Here is a 22,153-nt window from a genome sequence, read left to right on the forward strand (position 1 = left end):
AGGCTGAATTTCAGATGTACAAACAATATGGCTGAATATGAAGCCCTCTTGTTAGGACTCAAACTAATCAAAAGTCTAGAGGCAGCTAAGATTTCAATTTTGGGAGACTCTGATTTGATTATTCGACAGATGAAAGGAAACTTTGTCACAAATGATCTCAGGCTGAGAGCTTATAGAGGGGCAACAATTGAAATACTTAATACCTTTCTAGAATCACAGCTTACCAAAATTCAAAGAAACCACAATTTACATGCTCATAGTTTGGCAACATTTTCCAGCACTTGTAAGCTGCCATTTGAGCCTAATCATCACTTTATTGCTGAAATTAAACACAGACCTGCTGTTCCAGACAATGTTAAAAATTGGCAGGTGTTTGACAGTGACACTCAAATCAACAATTTCCTGACTTTGAAAGAGGAATTTTCAAGCACAAATATAGACACAAGTACCATTTGTGAAGAACAACAAATAGACAGAATTGAAACTAATATATCAGCTGAAATAGTAGATCAAATTTTACACCCAACAATCTTTACCAACAAAAATTTACAAGAACTGAAACAAATGGACTTTGATGAGATTGCTGAAGGAGATATTGAAGTAATTGATTTAAAGGATAACTTTTTACCCACAGGCTTGACTCCTCTGGAAGATATTTTTGACTCAAATGATATTCCAAGAAAGCCAAAAATGCAGCGATTAAACGCAAAAATTGAGAACTGTAATATAGGAACTGCAGAAAATCCTATAATGGTATAATTGTCCAAAGCCTTGCCTCCTGACCAAAAACTGAAATTCATTGAGTTGTTTAAAGAATTTCAAGATGTTTTTGCATGGAGCTATGAAGACCTCAAGTCCTATGATACTTCAGTGATCCAGCATACAATACCCTTAAAAGAAAATGAAAAACCTTTTAAACAGAAACTTAGAAGGGTCAATCCCGTCCTCCTTCCCCTTATTGAAAAAGAAGTCAAAAGAATGTACGAAGCTAGAATAATTGCACCAATTAGATTTTCAGAATGGATTTCAAATTTGGTACCCACTAGGAAGAAAACGGGAGAAATAAGACTGTGTGTAGACTTAAGAAATCTAAATAAAGTTTCTCTCAAAGACCACTACCCCTTACCCAAGATGGATCACATTTTACAAAGGGTAGTGGGAGCTTCTGGAATTTCACTGTTAGATGGATTCTCAGGCTTTAATCAGATCCTAGTTCACCCTGATGATCAAGATAAAACTGCCTTTACAACACCTTGGGGAACTTTTAAGTATGTCAAAATGCCTTTTGGACTTAAGAATGCAGGGGCAACATTTCAACGTGCAATGGACATAGCCTTTGCAAAAGAGATCCATGATTTTCTAGTCATATATCTTGATGATCTCACTACTTTTTCTAAATCAGATCAAGAACATTTAGAACATTTAAGACAAGTGTTCATAATCTGTAGAAAATATGGCATATCACTGAATCCAAAGAAATCATTGTTTGGCCTAGAAGAAGGCAAACTGTTAGGTCACATAATCTCAAAAGATGGCATTAGAATTGACCCAGATATAATAAAAGCTATTCTCCAAGTGCTTCACCCAAGGAATATCAGAGAACTCCAAGCCTTCCTATGAAAGATCAATTTTCTAAGAAGATTCATACCTAGCTTGGCTGAGCTAATAATATTGCTGAACAACATGCTGAAGAAAGATTCCAAAGTAAAGTGGACAATAGAAGCCAAACAAGCCTTTGAAGAAATCGAAATAGCTTTAACTAAACACCAGTCCTCACAAGCCCGAAATTTGATAGAGATTTTATAATCTTTTCCTTTGCATCAGAACATACTATTGCTGCTGTCCTATTACAAAAAGATGATCAAGGATGTGAGAAGCCCATTGCTTTTTCTAGCAAAGCACTTAGAGATGCACCACTCAAATATCAAATCATGGAAAAGCAAGCTTATGCCCTTGTAAAGGCTATCAAGGATTTTAGAGTTTATATCTTATACTCTCATGTAATAGCTTATGTGCCAAATGATGTGGTCAAGGATATTTTAACTCAAGAAGGAATAGAAGGAAAAAGAGGCAAATGGATAGCTAACATTTTGGAATATGACATTGAAATCAAACCAACAATGCTGATAAAAGAAAAAGGGTTAGCTAAATTGATGACTGAAACCAACTTTCAAGCCCTTGACATCAATGAACTGGATAACGAACAGGAGATGGCGACTCCACAGATCAATCAAGCCTTCTTACAATCACCTTGGTATGCTGATATAGTTTATGTATTGTTAAACCTGCAGGCTCCTCCAGGGTTATCCAGAACTAAAAAGAGATTCCTCAAAATGAAAGCTTCAAAATTCTGTATTATAGATAATGTTTTGTTTTGGAAAAATCATGAAGGCATTTTGCTGAATTGCTTGACAAAGGATGAAACTGACAAAGTGCTGAAAGAATTTCATGCAGGGGACTGTGGTGGACATTTGTATTGGAAGTCAATTGCTAACAAAATCCTAAGAGCTGGTTTTTATTGGCCCTCCCTGTTTGCTGATGTAAAGAAATTTGTAGTTTCATGTCATAAATGTCAAATCTTTGAAGGCAAGAGAAAGCTGTTACCTTTACCCCTAAAACCCATTTCCACTGAAAGACCATTTCAACAATGGGGTATAGATTTCATTGGGGAGATTCATCCTCCCTCTTCTAGCCAACATAAGTGGATTTTGACTGCCGCAGACTACTTCACCAAGTGGATAGAAGCCATCCCTTGTAGGCAGGCCAATGATTCAGTGATCATGCAATTCCTAGAAACTAATATCTTGTCTAGATTTGGCTGTCCAGAAAATATTATAACCAACAATGCTGCTGCTTTTAAATCCAAAAGAATGATCAATTTTTTTCACAAATACCATATTACCCTGGGCCATTCCACAACCTATTACCCTCAAGGTAATGGTATAGCTGAATCATCCAATAAAAGCTTGATCAATATCATAAAAAAAGTATTGGAGGAAAACAAGAAGAACTGGCACAAAAAGCTTATCAATGCACTTTGGGCAGACAGGTTGACTACAAAAAGATCCATTGGAACAAGCCCCTATGAGTTGGTTTATGGCATGGAGGCAATATTCCCTTCATCTTTGGGAATCCCTGTGATAAAATTGCTGCAAGAAATACAAGCATAACCCAATGATATTCAGAGGAGAATCAATCAAACAATTCATTTACAACAGACTAGAGAAGAAGTGTATCAAAGATATCAGATTCTACAAGAGAAACTTAAGAAGATATTTGACAAGAGGACAAAAGCAGAGGATTTTTTCATGGGAGACAAAGCACTGAAATGGGATTCTAGAAGGGAAGATAAAGGAAAACATGGGAAGTTTGACTTCCTATGGAAAGGACCTTTTGCTATTCAGGCTCTACAAGGAAATAACACCTACTTTTTGAAAAGCCTAGATGGTACAGAAGCAGAAGATGGGCCAGTCAATGGTCAGATGTTCAAGCATTATTTTTATCCACTTTGTTGATATATCAGGACCGCATTTTGTACATAATAGTGTCTATTTTCTACAGTTTATTACAACAATAAGATAGGGAATAAGATGTAGCAAGTTTTGAGAAAAAAGCAAGGAATTGTGCCACCTTTTTGTATTATATAGAGAACCAGACAATTTGAATTCTTCCACAACTTTCAATAGATCATTCCCCAATAGATCATAGAATGCAAGATAGAATTCTATGGTCCACCCGTTCGGTCCAGGACTCTTGTCCTTTTTGAACCATTTCACCATTCCTTCGAGTTCACCTGTAGTAACAGGAGCAGTTAACTCCTCGGCCTCATCATCATTTACAAATCTAGGGAAATGTCCAGCCACATTGATGATATCAGCCATATTTGACCCAGGGGATTTTTGTATAGATTCCTGAAATGAGAAGTGCCAAGATGGGAGAGTTTGTTGAATGTGTTGGCAACTCCCTCCTCAGGTAGGGGTAAGTTCCATATGGTATTTGATAAATTTCTATCTTTTGCATAATTATGAAAGAATTTAGTGTTGTCATCACCTGCATTTAACCATATAGCTCTACTTCTGAGTCACAAGGATTCCTCTCTCTCCTTCAAGATCCTGGCCTTTTGGTTTTCTAGCTCAATCAAATGTGTTTTGTCTTCAGCTGATACAAACCTCAGGTTTCGATCATCAAGCAATGTGCTTAGCTCAAATTCAATGTGAGTTAATAACGAATCCTCCCTCTGTTGTTTCTCTTTAGCCCAAATGATAGAAAGATGTTTGAGCTGAGGCATGTTATGAAAGAAACCCTTGGACAAGGAGTCAAACCTATCAATCGGGTTGGCAGTCCAGAATTCCGAGACCATGTTAATGTATTCAGGGTCTTGTAGCCACACATGGTTAAATTTGAATGGGGCTTTTGGTTTAGGATGAGGGCCAAACACCTCCAGATAAATGGGGGAGTGATAAGAGATGTCCCCTGTGCCAACCCATTGTTTATAGTGATGCAGATGCTGCATGAGGGGAACCTTCATTAGAAACCGATCTAATCTTCGAGCAAGTGCAGCTTCGCCCACCCTTCTGTTCCGCCATGTAGGAAGAGGTTTATTCATGGGAACATCCACCAAGTTATGCTACTCCAGAAGGTTGGTCATGAACCCTGTAATAGATTCCACTTGTGCCATTGACCCCCATGATTCACTAAAACCCAAGGATAAATTGAAATCGCCTCCTACGATGATGTGATTAGGGGAGAAAATCATAAGATTAAGCAGGTGTTGCCAGAAATTTTCCCTCTGATGGCAAGGACCATATATGTTAACAACCCTTAGGTTAATGCCAAGCTCCACCGAAAAAATGTCTAAACCAATGAATCCATGGCCTCCCCAGGATGCTAAAGCTCTGATGGTGCGAGGATTGTATCCAATGGCAAGGCCCCCTGATCGACCCACAACATCCAGTGCCATAAAATTCCATCTAGGAGATATAGATTTTAGGGAGCTGGTGATGTCATCAGCCCCACCTAGGGTTTATTGGAGCAGGATAATGTTAGAAGGTTCAACATCAAAGAGTCTGCACAGGGCTAGTTTCTTGGAGGCACTAGCCATGCCTCTGTAATTGAATGAGAGACACTTCATGGGGGGACCCTACCTGGGGCGTTCAGTGTTCTAAGTACCCCATCGAGAGTGGATTGTCTGCCAGAGGTGATCTCAGCCCCTGCTTGCTTGATGGCTTTGGAAAGGTCTGATTTCCTCCCCCAAGAAGGTAGAATAGCCAAGCCGGGTAGGGTGAGTCCCAAACCAACAAAATGTGCCGGTGTATCGCTAGATAGGGTACGAGAACGAATATTATAATGGAGAGATGATGAAATTCTGTTAGAAGATGGAGAGGTGGAGAAAGTGGATAACGAGTGTAAAGATGGCGCAGTAGTGGCAATAGAAGGAGATAAAGCCATAGTGCAGTGTGCCACAGAAGTGATAATGGATGTTGGATCAAAAGATGTGCATAATGCAATTGAAGGAGATAGAGAGGTCAGAGGAATACTCGATGCTTTTGTGGATTCAACTGCGGCCCGAGCTCTGGTAAGTGGGGGCGATGTCGATCTGTGCACTTCGTCCACCGTCTTCAGGGGAACATTGCTGGCCGGTGGGATAAGGCCTGGAATAGGTGAGCGCTGCAAAGCCGGCGAGTCAATCCTTGAAGGAGCAGGTGACGCCTTCAGAGGATCCTCTGATTTCTTGATGAGAGGACAATCTTTGAAAATGTATCCCACCCTGTGACATCTCCGATAGCGGAAGGGAACTCCTTCATTGTCCAGGATCTAAACCCTGGTGTATTTCCCCCATTGAAGTGTGATTTTCTCCTCTAAACCCTCGCGAGTATCCAAGTGAACCAGAATGCGGGCTAGGGTTCTGTTCTTTGACTGCACAAAGGTTCGATCATGGTCCAGGTAGGTGCCTAGGACATTCTCGATTCTGATGAAAACCTCCTCGCACGAGTACTGTAATGGAAGCCCTGACAAGCGCACCCAGAGTGGCCCTGCCCCTATTTGCTCCCTCTCTGGATCGAAGAGCGGGCTCCATCTGTTGAGGAGTACTGGAGCCATTTCAATGTGCTAGTACCTAGCGAGGACCAAATCCGTGTAGTTTCCTTTTGCAAAATGTAGGGCAAAATAACCTCTGGGTAAGACCTACACCTCGGGAAATTCCTTTAACATTCCACCCCAAATCTCTCGGACCCAAAGTGTGAGTCTGGATGCCAAATATGCTCTACCCCGAATGTGTCCAACTAGTACAGTGCTAGCCATATATGCCGCTTCCCCACAAGCAGAGGTCTCGCCGAACCGAATGATGATGTCCTTTGAGGTCGCCTTCACACACTTTGTCTTTCACTTCCTAGTTCGAGGGGCAGATGGATGATCCGCCAATGGATCAGGTGAACCTTCCAGAGAGATATTTTTCACAGACTTGACCTTTATAGCAGGGGTATCGAAGCATTCCGATGGAGAGTGCGTAGAAAAGGGAGGGTTTGGAGCCTAAAATGCATGAATATCTTCAGACGGCGCAGAGAAGAAGGTCGAGATGGACGGATGGAGATGGTCGGCCAGCGGATTAGGGTCAAAAGAGGGCGATGGAGGAGAGTTCGTGGTAAGAATGTGAAGAGTACCAGGAGATAACAGAGGGGAGTCCAGAGCTAGAGATTTGATGGATAGCGACCCGATAAACAGAGGAGTAGTACAATGCCCCATAAAGGAAACCATTGGTGCGGAAATAGACATAATAGGTTCGGACGGGAGGGTAGAGCCAGATGTTGGTGTAGAGAGATTAGGGTTTCCAAAAATGACATGATCGGGGAAAGGGTCCTCAGAAAAATTGAGCTCCTCGACATCCATAGAATCACCCATGACGCAAGCAGTAACTGACAGCAGATGGTGATGGGCTCGACTGCAACAGAAACGGTTAGTGAACTGTCGATTGTCGAGTACCTAGCTCCAGGTGCCTGCAAAGAGGTGCTGCAGTAAATCCTAGGGTTTTACCCTAAACCCCTCCAAAATCTAGATATTATATAGGCCACTAGTATATTTTGTTTTGGTGCCTAATTGTTTGATCCATATGGGTAAAGTCCCATTATTTTACTAAAATTTCACCAAGATTTTTATAGAGTTTTATATTTTCCTAAGAGTTTAGATGCTTTTTCATGTTTTTATTGAATGTCCTTAAATGTTTCTACTTGAAATAAAAAGAGACACAACTTTTTCTGTGGGAAAATAAATATATAAAATGTACCATAATATTGACTTTAAAAACAAAAGGTAGAGACTAAACAACACTAAAAAATTCATATAATAACATAACATTTACAAATGGTTCAATATATATATTTTTCTGATTAAAGTAAAATAAAATGTAACATTAATCATTTACATATCATCATAAGATAGATGCCTTGGCTTATCCCTAAATGAGAGAAACTTTCAACAAAGAGGGAGTAAGACACATTATTTCGCTTCAAAGAGAGAATTCAAATAGATCAAGGTGGGTCCCCCTTTTTTGTTAGAAAAACAAGCATAACGAAATGCTAAATGCTAACCTCATAGAAAATAAATCACTATCAATGAAAAATTCTACCCATCACTTGACATAAATTGAATTGTTGTAATGTCTTGTTCATTTGTAAGTCATGCCAAGTAGAGAAGATAAACAATATTTTGTTAAGGAAGAGTAGACAAATCCATTGGTAGTGGCAGTTAGGGTTTACCTTAGTTTCCTTGTTTCTACTGAACATAGTAACCTTGAATTACATATTCCATTCATTGTTTAGAACCCTAAGAGAACTTCCTTTTATCAACAAGTTGATGTTGATTTTTGGTGCCATAATCTAATAGAAATCACCCTTATATATCATGATTAGGATTGGGTTCAAAAGGGGAGTGGTAATCATTATAGTCTCACCTAAACACTATTAATACAAGATGTCATTGTTGTAAAATAAGACACCCTATGATCTCTACCTATGTAAACTCATGCTTGTTCGGATCTCTCACACAGATATGTGGTTAGTTACGATGCCTAACCACATGATTACATATTCATTTGGAAATAATTAGCATAATAAATATAAGCAGGTAAAATTTTGATGGAAGATTTGGTAGATGGTCACTTGGGAATAACTAGAAAATGAAACATTGATCAAACAAAAGCTTGATTAAAGCTTTGGTACATAGTCATGACACTACAAATATCGAGTAGGAGATCAATGCTGGTATATTTATGGTTTCATACGCCCTATATATTGAAATAAAAGGCAAATAAGAGGTAAAGAAGGTTGATATCATGTTCATGGTATAGGAAGAGGTGATTGATTACTCATAGAATCCATTGGAGGGCCATTAGGTATGGTCCAACTCAAAATTTTCTCCTTCTAGTGACACATTGGACCCATGGAATAAATGCTCTTGGGGTCTATCTCACTAGAAGATGAGACCATTGGTATCATTAGGGAGATGACTTAGGCCTTTCTTGATTTTGGTGCATAAGTGATAAATATAACTAGGAATAGGGTCATGACATCAAGTGATGCATCCACCAATAATATTAATTGCAAGATGGAAAATCCTATGGAGAAGTGTGTGGGAAAGATCTAGAGTATTTATAGGAATTATCCTAAAGGATTGGTGAGTACATGGATTTAATGTGGTTATTTTATTGCACTAAATTCATATTCACTTCAACAAAAAGTTGTAGAGACATTAAATATCCATTTTATGGCTTAGACAAAAAAATATAATGGTGTACAAAATTAGTTTTCATAGGAGATTAGATGGACATCAACCATATGAGAAAGTATTCAATCTATATCTCAAAGAAAAGGTTTTAATAGAGAGAAAGTGGAAACAAAAGTGAATAAAATGTATAACAAGGAAATAAAAACTTTTCAACCTATTCTTGGGTGAGAAGACAAAACTAAATGAGATTTTAGGGATGGAGGACTTGGTGCTTGTAGGTCATTTAAGAGGCAAAAGAATGAGCTCCAATTGTAAAGGTATGGACCATATCAAAATTTGAGCGTTGTCAATTGGTTTTATCTTAGGTGGTTGGGAGGAATTATTGCTATTCTCCCTGTCGAGGTTCAACTCCCGTAAAATTACATAGAGATCATAATAAGTATATTGTCGTAATGGGTTCCAACCTTGTTTTTTATTAGATTTGTGCCCTAAAGAATCTAGGGTTTACCCTATGTACCATCTACAAAATGAAGGGAAGTAAATGAGGGTTCTCCTTGAACATGTAATCTAAAAAAAATCAAATTTTAAGCCCATTATAGGTTACAATCCTAGTATATTATTGTTGATAAGAGGGTGGATGGTTTGGACCTTCCAAATGTCAAGAGATGCTAGAAATATCATGCATAATGGGTGGAAATGGGGAGCATAGCCACTTTTTCTCAATAAATGGAATCTATATTTTGGTGTAAGATATTTTAGGTTGGATATTATGTTGGTATTGATAAGTATATTTTGTCTACCACTAGCTAATGGTTAGAAGGAGCATTTGAGGAAATTGGAATGCACTTGGCATTTTTTGATGAAGTTGACTCGACTTTCAAAGACACTAGTTACCTAGGTATTTCTTATATCTTTTTTATACTAGACATAAACAAAGGGTTGGCTAAGACAATGGATATAAGAAATGGTTCATACCATTTTCTCCTAAATATAGATTATGAAGGAACCCCCTTCAAGTGTGATCACTTTCATTGCTACAGACACTTAGAATCTAAATGATCCCTTGCAAACCATAAAATAAGTCAGACACTGAAGAACAATTTGCAAGATGACAAGGATGTCCTAATAGGGATGAATGAAAATTTGAGGATGAAGGAGAATTAGAGGAAAATGGGACTGTTGAATTCCCAAAATAATCTCCTTCAATAGTGGTATCACAACTCTTGGACACTAATTAGATTAAGGAACCAACAATTGAAGTTCCAGTGATGGAAAGGGAGACTTGACTCTTTTAGGTAAGTCAGAAAATTATCCTTCTTTGGATAAAAGAAAATCCATTGAATTGGGTCATGGGGTTTGAATGAAATCAAAATATATGAACTTTTGAATTATTTCCTACCAAGCCTGTCTAGAGTTTAAATCCCTAAAATTCCTTGCCTTATCCCTGTTCATGGGGTAGAAGAGAATCTTATAGAAAGGAACTAAGTATTATCTCCTCAACTATCCTTGGCATATATAAAAAAGTTATAGAGACCATAAAAAAGAAAACTTATATCAGTATTTTGAAGTATAATATTAAATAGAGGAAAAAATGAAGTCTTTATTTCCATGGGAAAGTGGAAGGAGGATTGGATCACTTAGAAATAGAGAAAAGGCCCCATAAAGAGGAAGTCAGTCTTTTATGTCTTTTGCACAAACACAAGTTTTGTTAGAAATCAAATGTGGAAAGAAATTTCCCTTAATTAGGGCTCTTATATAAAATTCCCATAAAGAGTGCTTACAATTATTTTGATGACCTTAAATTTCTAAGGGATGACCAACCGATCAATTTTTTTCTTCCTAAAATGAATGGTAAAGGATTCAAATCCACATATCATTATATTATAAGAACTTATGATTGAGGGGGAAAATATTCTCAAAAGTTGTCAAAATTTTTTAGCAATTGGGAATTTTGTTATATTGATGCTATGGGGAGGTCATGGGGAACTAATATGTTCTCTCTAGATCTTGGAAAAGAAATTACCCTAAATGTATATGGACCTTACATGGACATAGTGGAGTATTAAGATAGGTTTTTCCATAAGGATTTATTTATCTCTATTTTAGAGGAAATGGGAAGAGATATAAAATTTACTCCAAGGGCCAAAAAAATATGGGACTCGCCACAAAGGAGGATTATATTTATGGGTACCTTTTCAAAACACTAGAAGAAGTAGGATTACTAGATGTGGAACCAATTAAATTGATGTCAACTTAGACAAATAAGAGAATGAGAGAGACTTAAACAATAAAGAAACTTGATTGAACTTGGTTTCTGAACTATTCCTTAATGAAGAAACTAGAATTAAACAATGGGTCTCCTTGGGAGGGGATTCTAACCATAATCCAACCATGTTAGAAACATCCCCTACCTAGGAGAAATCTACTAGCACTCTCAATTTGAATCTAGAATGCATGAAGGAAGAGGAGTTTATAAACAAAAGAAGTGTGTTATGAATGCATTATGATGGAAACTTGTGAGAATCCCCCCCCACCCCCCACCCCCCACCATATAATTATATCAAAATATGAAAAATTGCAAAATCTAGTTATGCAATGGTCAAAGGAAAAAAACTAGAAGGGTGATAAAATACTTAGAGAAGTGGAGGAAACTTTGGTAGCAAACTACCACAATTTAGGGTTTGGTTATTTAATAGAGGATTAAAAAAAAGCAGTAAAAAGGCTTGAGGAAAAATAGATATAATTACTCTTGGAAAAATAGAAGGGTTTGGGACTCAAAAGAAAAGTGTTATGGGTCTAGGTATGTAGGATATGACAACACAAAGTTTTTTTCATAGATATGCAAGCTACAAGAAAGTAATTGAAACAATCTAGAAAATAGAAAGTGAAGGTGGTTCATGGGTGATAAGTTTCAAGGATATAGAAAAAAATGGGGTAGATTAATTTTTCATGTCTTTTAAAAGAATACTCTCGAGCCTCCATAGTAGAGGTAATAAATTTGATGATAGGTAGATCAACATCACAATGAAAGAAATTTTGATATAGGAGGTCTTGAGAGCTAGGGTTTGCAGAAGAAATTAAGTTTTGGGCACCATGGAGGGGCGTTGGGGGGGGGGGGTATCACTCCCTCCTACAGTCAGGCAGTCTCCAGTCATGGAAAGAAACCATTGGAGGTTGAAACAGGTTTTTTAGGAGGAGGAAAACAGGACATCAGAGTTGAACAAGAGCAGGAGAATAGGCGAGAAGACGAAAAAAGAGAGAAAAGAATAGAGGAAGATAATCAGAACGTAGAAAAAAAACAAAATGGACCGTGTAATCCTAGGACCACTATCACACCCAGAGTGGTGTTCAGTGATCCAGCGCTACATGCGCATAGGGATCACATGGTGACTTACGTAGTCATTTGTAAATTCATGGGGTTATGGCCAACGGAGAAGGCTTTACAAGCATGGATAAAGAATCACTGGAAACCTAAAGGGGATATAGACCTACACCTTGGATCAAAGGGTTTCTTCACTGTAGTATTCACTAACATTGAGGATAAAGACAGGGTGTTTGAAGGAGGGCCCTACTTCTATGCAACTACAGGCCTCTATATGCGGCCTTGGGTGATGAATTTTGTCCTGGAGCGAGAGACTTTCACTTCGGTCCTAGTTTGGGTAAGACTCTACTCCTTACCACTGGATTATTGGCAGCCAAAATCATTAACAACAATAGGAAATAAACTAGGGCATTTTGTAAAAATATCTGAGGCCACTAGGTAGGGAAAGTACACATCCTTTGCACGTATATGTGTGGAGATGGATCTCTCTGGAGCTCTACCGGATGAAGTGATTCTGGAAGTTTTTGATGAAGAATGGGTACAAGTGGTGGACTATGAGAAAGTTACTTTCAGATGCTGCAAATGCCATGTACATGGGCATCTATTCAGGGGCTGCCCTCTAAACAAAATAGGGAGTAGAACTAAAGCTACCTCAGGGAAAAAAATGATAGCTTTCAAAAAGTGGGAAATAAAGGTAAAGGAGGGAGAAAGTTTAAAAAAAAATCCACGAGCAAAAGAAGACAAGCTAGAATAGGTACAAGGTACTAGAAGAAGAAGAGGAGCTAGATAAGGAAAATCAAACTCTGAAGGACAGCCCAAGGGAGAAGGAAAAGGAAGAAAATATGGAGGAAACATATGACAATAACCAATAAAAGGAGGATATGCTGAGTACCATGGAACTTGATAAGGAACAATAGATGACCCCGAGTGAGGTGGAAACGGAGGATCATGAATTGCAGGATATTCTCGAAAGGGAGCATCTACATCTGGAAAAATTCCTGGAGCAGGGAACCACTAAAGGAATGGATTCACTACCACAAGAGGAGTTTGATAGAGTGCAACAACTGTTTCTGTGGCAAACTCAGGCAAAAGGGTTGGGAATCAAAAGAAACCTCGAGAGTCAGGACAACGAAGGGGTGAACACTATGAAGACCACATCGGGACTTGCTCCCAGGAACCCTGGCAGGAAAAGGGGTAGGAAAAAACAAAATGAGCTGCTGATAGAATGTGGAAAACTGATGATAGATTCAGGTAAGATGAAAGACCTAACCAGTTACTCTTTTACAAATATTTCTTAATGAAGCTCACAACTTGGAATATTAGGGGTCTAGGGAGTAAAAGGAAACAAAGGAATCATAGCAATAGAATGAAAGAAGAAAAACTAGATATCATTTTCATCCAGGAAACTAAATGTTTAATAGAAAGAATAAGATAAATTAACAACAAATGGCTTACTAGATATGAATTTCTAGAAGTCAAAGTAGACAAAATAGCTGGAGGTATTCTCACACTTTGGAACCCCCAGAAACTAGGTATTTTGGATGCTGAAGCATCTAGGAACTATTTATCAGTGGTTATTCAACCTTTGGGAGACAGGGAAGTTTATTTAATCACAAAAGTTTATGGTCCATAGAAGCCTGATGACAAACTCAGACTGCTTACTTCACTAGAGGATCTAAGAGACAGACATTCAGGAATACCATGGATTTTGGGAGGGGACTTTAACATGATCAGATCCCTGTCGGAAAAAAAGGTGGAACCAGATCACTAGGCAGAGACTCTGTAGCTTTTTAGAATTTTATAAACAATATGAGGTTAGTAGACACAGAGACAAGTAATGGCCTCTTTACCTGGAACAATAAAAGGGGAGGAGAGTCTCAAGTAGCCTCAAAGCTAGACAGATTTATTATCTCAGAGGACCTTATACTCACAGGCCTTGACATGTCAGCGATGATACTCCCTTTTGGTGGCTCAGACCATTGGCCTGTTCAACTTGAGGCTTCCTGTATAGGAACTCCAAGAAACATACCTTTTAGGTTTGAAAATATCTGGCTCACCCATCCAGACTTTATCAGCAATATTGAAAAATGGTGGAAAGAGGATATGCAGATTCAGGGTACGAAAATGTTTCTCTTGCATAAAAGATTGAAATATATCAAAACTAGGCTCAAATATTGGAATAAGAAGGAGTTTGGCAACATTTTTGCAGCTAAAAAGGTTGTTGAAAGGAAGATACAGGAAATTAATCAGATCCTCATCACTGATGGCTTTGGCGAGGGAAGAAATGAACAAGCTAGAGATCTAATGGTTCCTTGTGGAGGAGGTTGAGTACCTTATATATAGTGTTCTACCTGTTTGAATGGGTGTCTCTTCACCGGGGCCCACTTGAATTAAAGGAGGGCCGACTTGAAAAGTTTGGATCCAAAAATTCAAATTTCAAAATTTGAAATTTTCTCTTTTGATACCAACATGATCTGTTGAAATTCAAGAGTAATAAATAATTTCTTACATGATAATTACTTGTGACTGTTTATTTATATGTTAGTCCATTTATCCATTACTTCATTCATTAGGTCATCAAGTAATTATACAAATACAATACACGAAAATAAAAGAGACACCAGAGATTAGGCCAGAGGCTAGTGCAAAAACAAAAAAGAGAAAACTCGCCAATCCTTTCCTTATAAATTCTTCATCAACAAGAGAAATACAAGTCACATATAGAAGACCAATTATTCCATGTCCTCCCTCCAACATGTCACAACCATAATGCTTCTCAAAATTGTCAGAGATGCTTTGCACAGTTCTTATCCTTCAGAGATATTTCGTACTGTTATCCAAGCCTTAACAATGTATTGCACTGTTACAAGCTTCAGAAATGTGCCTTGCACTATTTCAAGCCTCAGGGACAAAATTCACATTGCTTTATACCTCATAGATACCACATATACATTGTTACGTAGAGCGAATGACCTTATCTTATGTTCTTGGCCTCCAAGAGTGTGTAGTTGCTACTTAGGCGTGTATTCCTATCCTTTTGTGAGTGGCTTCTTCTTCTTAGATCCAATGTGCATGCTCTCCAAATGAGGAATTCAAATAGGCTTTATATAGTCTTCTTCCACAAGTGAATGGGTGTGTTTCTGATATGGCCGACATGAACTCTAGGAGGGTCGACTTGGCAACTTGATGAAACAAATGACACTTAATAAAAAAATGATTTTTCTTCTTTTCATAGGGTCACAAAGAATATGCCCCTTAACTTTTTCTTTTGACTAAAACAAAGCATGAAGAACATGCTTGATAATAAAAATAAAAATATTTTTTCTTCTTTTTGTTTTTACATGAAATACATATTGATACAAGTACAATGACAATTATGAAGATCATACCTAGTTACAATTTCAACACTCCTTAACTAGGGATGTATTCATAACGACTTATCGAGATATTCTTAAGTTGAGAACTTATATAAGAAATGATCCAGATTGATAAGCATCAATGATGATTACATCATCATAACCAACATTGTCAAAATACCAAGGCCTTGACAAGTACACTCTATCTCTCCACTAAATTAGAGCACAATGTTGGGGGGCATTAATTTGGACACCATTGCCTCTCAAGGATCATACACCACTCAAGTGTTTTGGTATGAACTCACAGGAACATTTCCTAATCCGAAGGAAAAGTACGTACTCCAAACCATGCTTTACCAAGTCCATGTATCCAACCTAGGTTGTTAATCTAATCAACCACAATACATGATTCAAGAATGTACATCCTTGATGCTTATCTAATCCACCATTCTCCCTACCAGTGTTCATGCACTAGGATTACGACTATTAGTCCTGGCCATAGTATGTGACACGTGGATAACATGGTGTCCGTCCTCACTCCATCTTAATGAGGGAGGAGATATCCACAAGCCTAAGTGCGTCTCAGAAATACTCATCCTTTTCCATGAAAAGGGACTTCATCAATGCATCAACTACCTGTTCATTAATGGATATATACTTGTAGTTTCCTGACTCCATTATCATAATGTGCTTTTACTGTCCTATTTATTTTATAATATTCAAATAAATTTGGTCAATATAACACATCTTTGTTGAATATAACATGTTGTCAAATAGTCCATCAAACATTTTTCAGAGCCAAATTGTTTCAAAACTGATTGAACCAACTGCCACATCTTTTACCTCCGTAGTGCAACAAAATTCTGCTTCATATTCTTCTAGGAAACCTTGTTAGATCCCAATCATCAGTATTACCTCTCTTCATCATCAACACTATCAATTCAATTGATGTAACTTCAAGTCCCAAGTCGTAAGATCCTTCATGTCCACTTCTACTTCCAACTCCCTCTGAAGTCAATATTACTTCCTTTGGCTCAAGAATCCTTGTTTCTCAAAATACGAGGTCTTCTTTAATCAGAAAGCTCCTTTAAATATATGGAGTAACTCTTCTAATTGAATCAATTGTCTTAACTTGATCATTTCCCTTGTAATGGGAGAACCTTCTTGCTTGAATGATGTTATTTGCTTCTTTACAAAAATCAGACCTTACTCTAAGTTTTCCAGTTCCTTGGTTCTTCTTCTAGACTGCATCTGGAAAGGCTTATTGGTTATGATTTATTCATTCTTTTCTTTTCAAAGCCTAGGTCATCTCAATTAATTTCCTGCAAATATCACTGGGTGAATATGGGAGAACAATTATAACCAAGAAGAGAATACATAGATAAGAGATTAATAAAAACTCAAAGATAATAACAACATCCTTAATTAAAAAGGTATAAAATACTTATATTTTTAGAAGAGTCATCTCCCTCTTAGTCTAGTACTTCTTTAACATGATGTCAATTCTATCATTCTCAAGGGCTAGGGCTTCTTATTATAGTGGAAACAATTGGTCCTAGGGTTTTGATACAAACCCTAGATGCCTCAAAATCAAAAGTTTTTCAAGACTTGCCAAACTTCAAAATTGCAAATTCTACAAATATACTAATGTGTTAGTTTCAAATCCTAGTAATGCTATGGACAAGTCTTCAAGAGAAGGAGCTCATTAATGGATTTTTGATCTTGATCACAAAGGCCTGGATTTTTCATATGTAAGGACGGGGTTTGAGTACTAACATGATTGTTATGTCATTGACCTCAAGGGAGGGAACACAACTTTCTTACACAATATATTTATACAAACCCATCAAGATCTAGATAATTGACATAATTGACATAGACTTCTAAGATCTAAGATCTTCCTTTCGATAAGCTTAGCAAACTTAGAGAACCTTGACTAGAACTTGCAAATTAGAGAAATTTATACGTACCTCTTTCACCTTACTTGTCCACCCTTATAATATTCAGATAAGCTATAGAAGCTTGGCCCTATTCACAGATACATCCTTTCCCAACAGAAGTACCTCCTTCATCCTTAGTTTTATAAACAAAGATGGTATCGATCATAGTTAGGGCTTGTATTCCACTGAAAATGTTGTCATTAATAACTCTAACTTCATTAGAATTAAGGTGACACAAATTCAGACTTGTTATTTTTCCAAAGAGAGATTCAAAGTTTTTAGGAATCATGGGGATGTTAATACGTAACTCAGATTTGTGCTCAACTCTGTCACCTTTGATTTGGATTTGAAGAGTTTCATATGTCATAGAGGTAATACAATTCTTGTATTTCTTTTTATTCCATAGGGAACTTAGACTTGAATATTCATTGTGTAAATATTAAATGTTGCATATCTATCCTTGTCACATGTCTATCCTTGTCCCACAAAGATGGTATTATTTTGTTGCACATAAATATTATTCTCCCTGTAACTCATATTACTAGAGATAATGCCCTTCCTTGCAATACTTTTGTACTTTTGAAACTCTTCGTACTGTTTTGTCATGCCTCAATAATATATTTCGAACTATTGCTTGTTTCAGAGATATATGTTAAACTATTTTATGCCTTAAAGATTCCACAAAGATATAGATTTTACATTTTTTATGTCTTAGAACGTTTTGACTTTCCTCCCAAATTTCCTTGAGCAAGTAGCCTCAGATGTGTGTATATTGATGAGCTTCAATTATAATATTTTGATCCAGGTCGATGTTGGTGGCCACCCTCGTATCCCACTTGGACCCCCACCACTGTCACTTTCAGTTTTCCAGTTTCCTTAATTGTAGCACAATTTACTATTTTTGGTAGCTTTTCGGGTCCTGAACTTCCGGAGCCATTTTGAGGCCCTAAACGACATTTTTTGGGAAAATAGGGGCCAACATGGGTTATAAACTATGTTGGCCATTCAAAATTTGCAGTCCATAGATAGATCTTTCTAATGAGGCATTGTGCACATCAAACGAAGAGCGTATGCCAAAGTTATGACCTCGGAAAGTTGATGTACCAATTTACCCAAACAGGGCCTATAGTTTGGCACTTCATCTCCTAGGGTTAGGTTTTTGGATGTTTAGGGTTTTTCATTGTTTCTCAATAATAAATAGGCCTTTGAGCCTCATTGTAACACAGTTCAGACTTCTCAGAGATAAGCTACCATCGCCCGAGCTAGTTTATTTCCATTTATGTTTGTAAGCATATTTCAGTGTTTTACATTAATGAAATGAAGTATTATTTCTGTTGCATCTCTGTATTTATGGTTATCTCTGTAATTTGTTGTGTTCCTGTTTAAATCCGGATCAGTGGTATCAAAGTGGTCTTCTTTTTCTCTACTTTTCTCTGCATGTCCCCAACGAAGTCAGGATATAAGGAGTTAGGGCTTGAACTAGTCAAACCTTTGCAAGACCATCCTCCCAAATCCCGACGACCTCCCATGGCAGATGAAAAGAAAGATGAGGGGGTAGGAGATCCTATCAAAATATTGATCGAAGAAGTCCTCGAGCGACAAAGGAATGCGATGATGGACTATTTTGTCCAGATACTTCAGCGGCTACCCAGGGGTGACGCATCTACTTCTAGTAGTTACTCTGGAAGCGCCACACCCTTTAAGGTACAAGTTAACTTTGACATTCCCATATTTTAGGGTCAGATAGATGTAGATGCTATAGATAAATGGTTAAATCTGTTAGAAGACTATTTTTCCGTTCATGATTTTTCCAGCCAAGAAAAGATCACTTTTGTACTTCTCAAAGTAGCCAACCACGTCAAGGACTGGTGGGAAACCGACTGCGAGCAGAAGGATGAAAGTACGACCTCATTGTTTTCAGCTGCACCCACTTGGAATTCGTTTCAGGATGCCATCAAGGAGTAGTACTACCCTATCGGGAGCTACGAGGATAAATACATAAAGTGGACCACGCTGTGGCATGGAAGGGACCAAGATATGCCAGAGTTCATAAATATTTTTCATACCCTTCGCACGAAGTTGGGTATCAAGGATTCTGAGAAACATTTGGTACTCAAGTATCGTGGTTGCCTACACAGGTACATCCAGGGCGAGATGGAGTTCCTAGACATCTCCTCGCTTGACATGACGTTCCGATACGCTATCAAGATCGAGTAGAAGCTTAAACAAAAGAAGCGAGACTTTGGGTCTGCGAATCCGAAGAACAAAGGACAGAGCCAAGGCGGGTTGACCCAAGACAACTTGTCAAAGAAGCAAGAAAAGAACACCACCACGAAGTCAAAGAAGGACAAAGGAAAGTGGTGTGAGTTCCATAAGAGCCCCACTCACAACACAAGTGAGTGTCGGACCAAGCAGTCGCTGGTGGCCGAGTTGAAGGCTTCAGAATTAGATGCATGTTCCGATACTGAGTTAGAGATCGACAAGAGGAATGACAAAGGGAAGCAGATTATTGATGCGGAGCCCAGCTCCATTGTTTCCATTCCCAAGATCCAGAAGAATAAGCTCGAAGATCTAGAGGAGGGGGAGCATCTTTTCCACTCACAAATGTGGGTGAAGGGTTCGTCGCTGCCATTCATTGTCGACAGTGGAAGCCAAAAAAACCTCATTTCAATAGAGGTCATGAAGCGGTTAGGCCTACCGACCATACCACACCCGTAGCCATATAGTATCGGGTGGCTTCGCCAAGGACGAGATCTTCGAGTCAGCCGACAGTGTCACCTCCCTTACAGCATCAAGCCCTTCACAGATGAGGTATTGTGTGATGCTGCTCCTATTTATGTTTGTGATGTATTATTAGGCCAGCCATACTTGTGGAAGCGACATGTTGTGTATGAGTCAAGGCCTTGCACTGCTATTATTTCTTTGGGCAATACATTATACAGGATATCAGAGGTAGCCCCATCTAGGCCACTTCTTTGATCTCTACTAAGTAATGCAGTAATCTCATCTCCCAAACTAGGAAATTTATTTTCTTTTTGGTTTACTCTCATGTAAGGGAAAGATCATAACAACATCCATGGCCCTCAGGAAGGGTTCCTTCAAGCAACAGAAGCAGGTGAGTATAATCATGAAACAATACAGGGACATATTCTCCTCACCCATAGGGGTACCGTTTCACTGTCAGGTCAAGCATTCGTCAAATTGACTCCTGAAGCACCTCTACCCAACGGGCCGAGCTATCATCGCTCCATTGTGGAAAATGTCAAGTACAAGCAGCGACATGATCAACTCGGGTGCCACACAAGTTTCAGGTGGGCGACGAAGTCTGGTTGCATTTTCAGAAAGAACGCCTTATAAGAGCCCATCGGAAGCTCATACCTCTCCGATATGGTCCTTACACCATTACCAAGGCTATGGGAAACAATGCTTTGGAGCACATCATTCCCCCATTCCTTGGCTTGCACCGAGTGTTCAATATGGACCGCCCTCAACCATGCTTCCCACCATTACTAGACACATCATAGATTGCAGAAAATCTCATCAGTGATCAAGTTCAACAGAGGTTTCCCCATCTCATGGAGGCACTCAACCAATGGGGACCATTACTTCCTAAGGGGGGAGGAATGATCTAGGTGGATTTTGGTGGTCACCCACCTATCCAACTTGGACCCCCACCACTATCTCTTTCATTTTTTTCAGTTTCCTTAATTGTAGCACAATTTACTATTTTTGGCAGTTTGTTCAGGTCTTTAACTTCTGAAGCCATTTGGAGGCCCTAAACGACGTTTTTTGGGAAAACAGGGGCCAAATAGATCATATTCTAATGTTGACCATTCAAAATTTGTAGTCCTTAGATAGATATTTCTAACGAGGTATTGTGCACGTTAAACGGAGATCGTATGCCAAAGTTACAACCCCGGGAAGTTGATGTACCAATTTACCCAAACGAGGCCCATAGTTTGGCGCTTCACCTTATAGGGTTAGGTTTTTAGATGTTTATGGTTTTCCGTTGTTTCTCAATAATAAATAAGCCTTTGAGCCTCATTGTGACATAGTTTAGAGACATGTAGCCACCACATCTCTTGTCAGAGATAAGCTACCATCGTCCGAGCTAGTTTATTTCCATTTTTGTTTGTAAGCATATTTCAGTATTTTACATTAATGAAATGAAGTATGATGTCTGTTTCATCTCTGTATTTATGGTTATCTCTGTAATTTTTTGCGTTCCTGTTTAAATCTGGATCAGTGGTATCAGAGCGGTCTTCTCTTTCTCTATTTTTCTTTGCATGTCCCCAACGAGGTCGGGATATAAGGAGTTAGGACTTGAACTGGTCAAACCTTTGCAAGACCAGCCTTGAAAATCCCGATGGCTTCCCATGGTGGATGAAAAGAAAGACGAGGGGGTAGGAGATCCTATCAAAATCTTGCTCGAAGAAGCCCTCGAGCGACAAAGGAATCTGATGATGGACAATTTTGCCCAGATCCTTAAGCGGCTACCCATGGGTGACTCATCTACTTCCAATAGCTACTCAAGAAGCGCCACACCCTTTAAGGTACAAGTTAACTTTGAAATTCCCATATTTTAGGGTCAGATAGATGTAGACGTTGTAGATAAATGGTTAAATATGCTAGAAGGCTATTTTTCTGTTCATTATTTTTCCAGTGGGGAAAAGATCATTTTTGCACTTCTCAAAGCAGCGACACACATCAAGGACTGGTGGGAAACCTAGTGCGAGCAGAATGATGAAAGTAAAACCTCACTGTTTTCAGACGCACCCACTTGGAATTCATTTCGGGATGCCATTAAGGAGCAGTAC

General features: G+C 38.5%; 1 pseudogene; it reads left to right on the plus strand.

Annotated features, from left to right (window-relative positions):
* The first annotated feature begins 5,473 nt into the window (after positions 1-5,473).
* LOC149192042 (uncharacterized) overlaps positions 5,474-22,153 on the plus strand; it is a 121,576-nt pseudogene continuing 104,896 nt past the window's right edge.

This window comes from Pinus tabuliformis, chromosome 2_2 (genome assembly GCF_031772625.1).
Source record: "Pinus tabuliformis cultivar Carrire ecotype Pingquan chromosome 2_2, CPIR1, whole genome shotgun sequence".
In the NCBI taxonomy this organism is placed as follows: Eukaryota; Viridiplantae; Streptophyta; class Pinopsida; order Pinales; family Pinaceae; genus Pinus; species Pinus tabuliformis.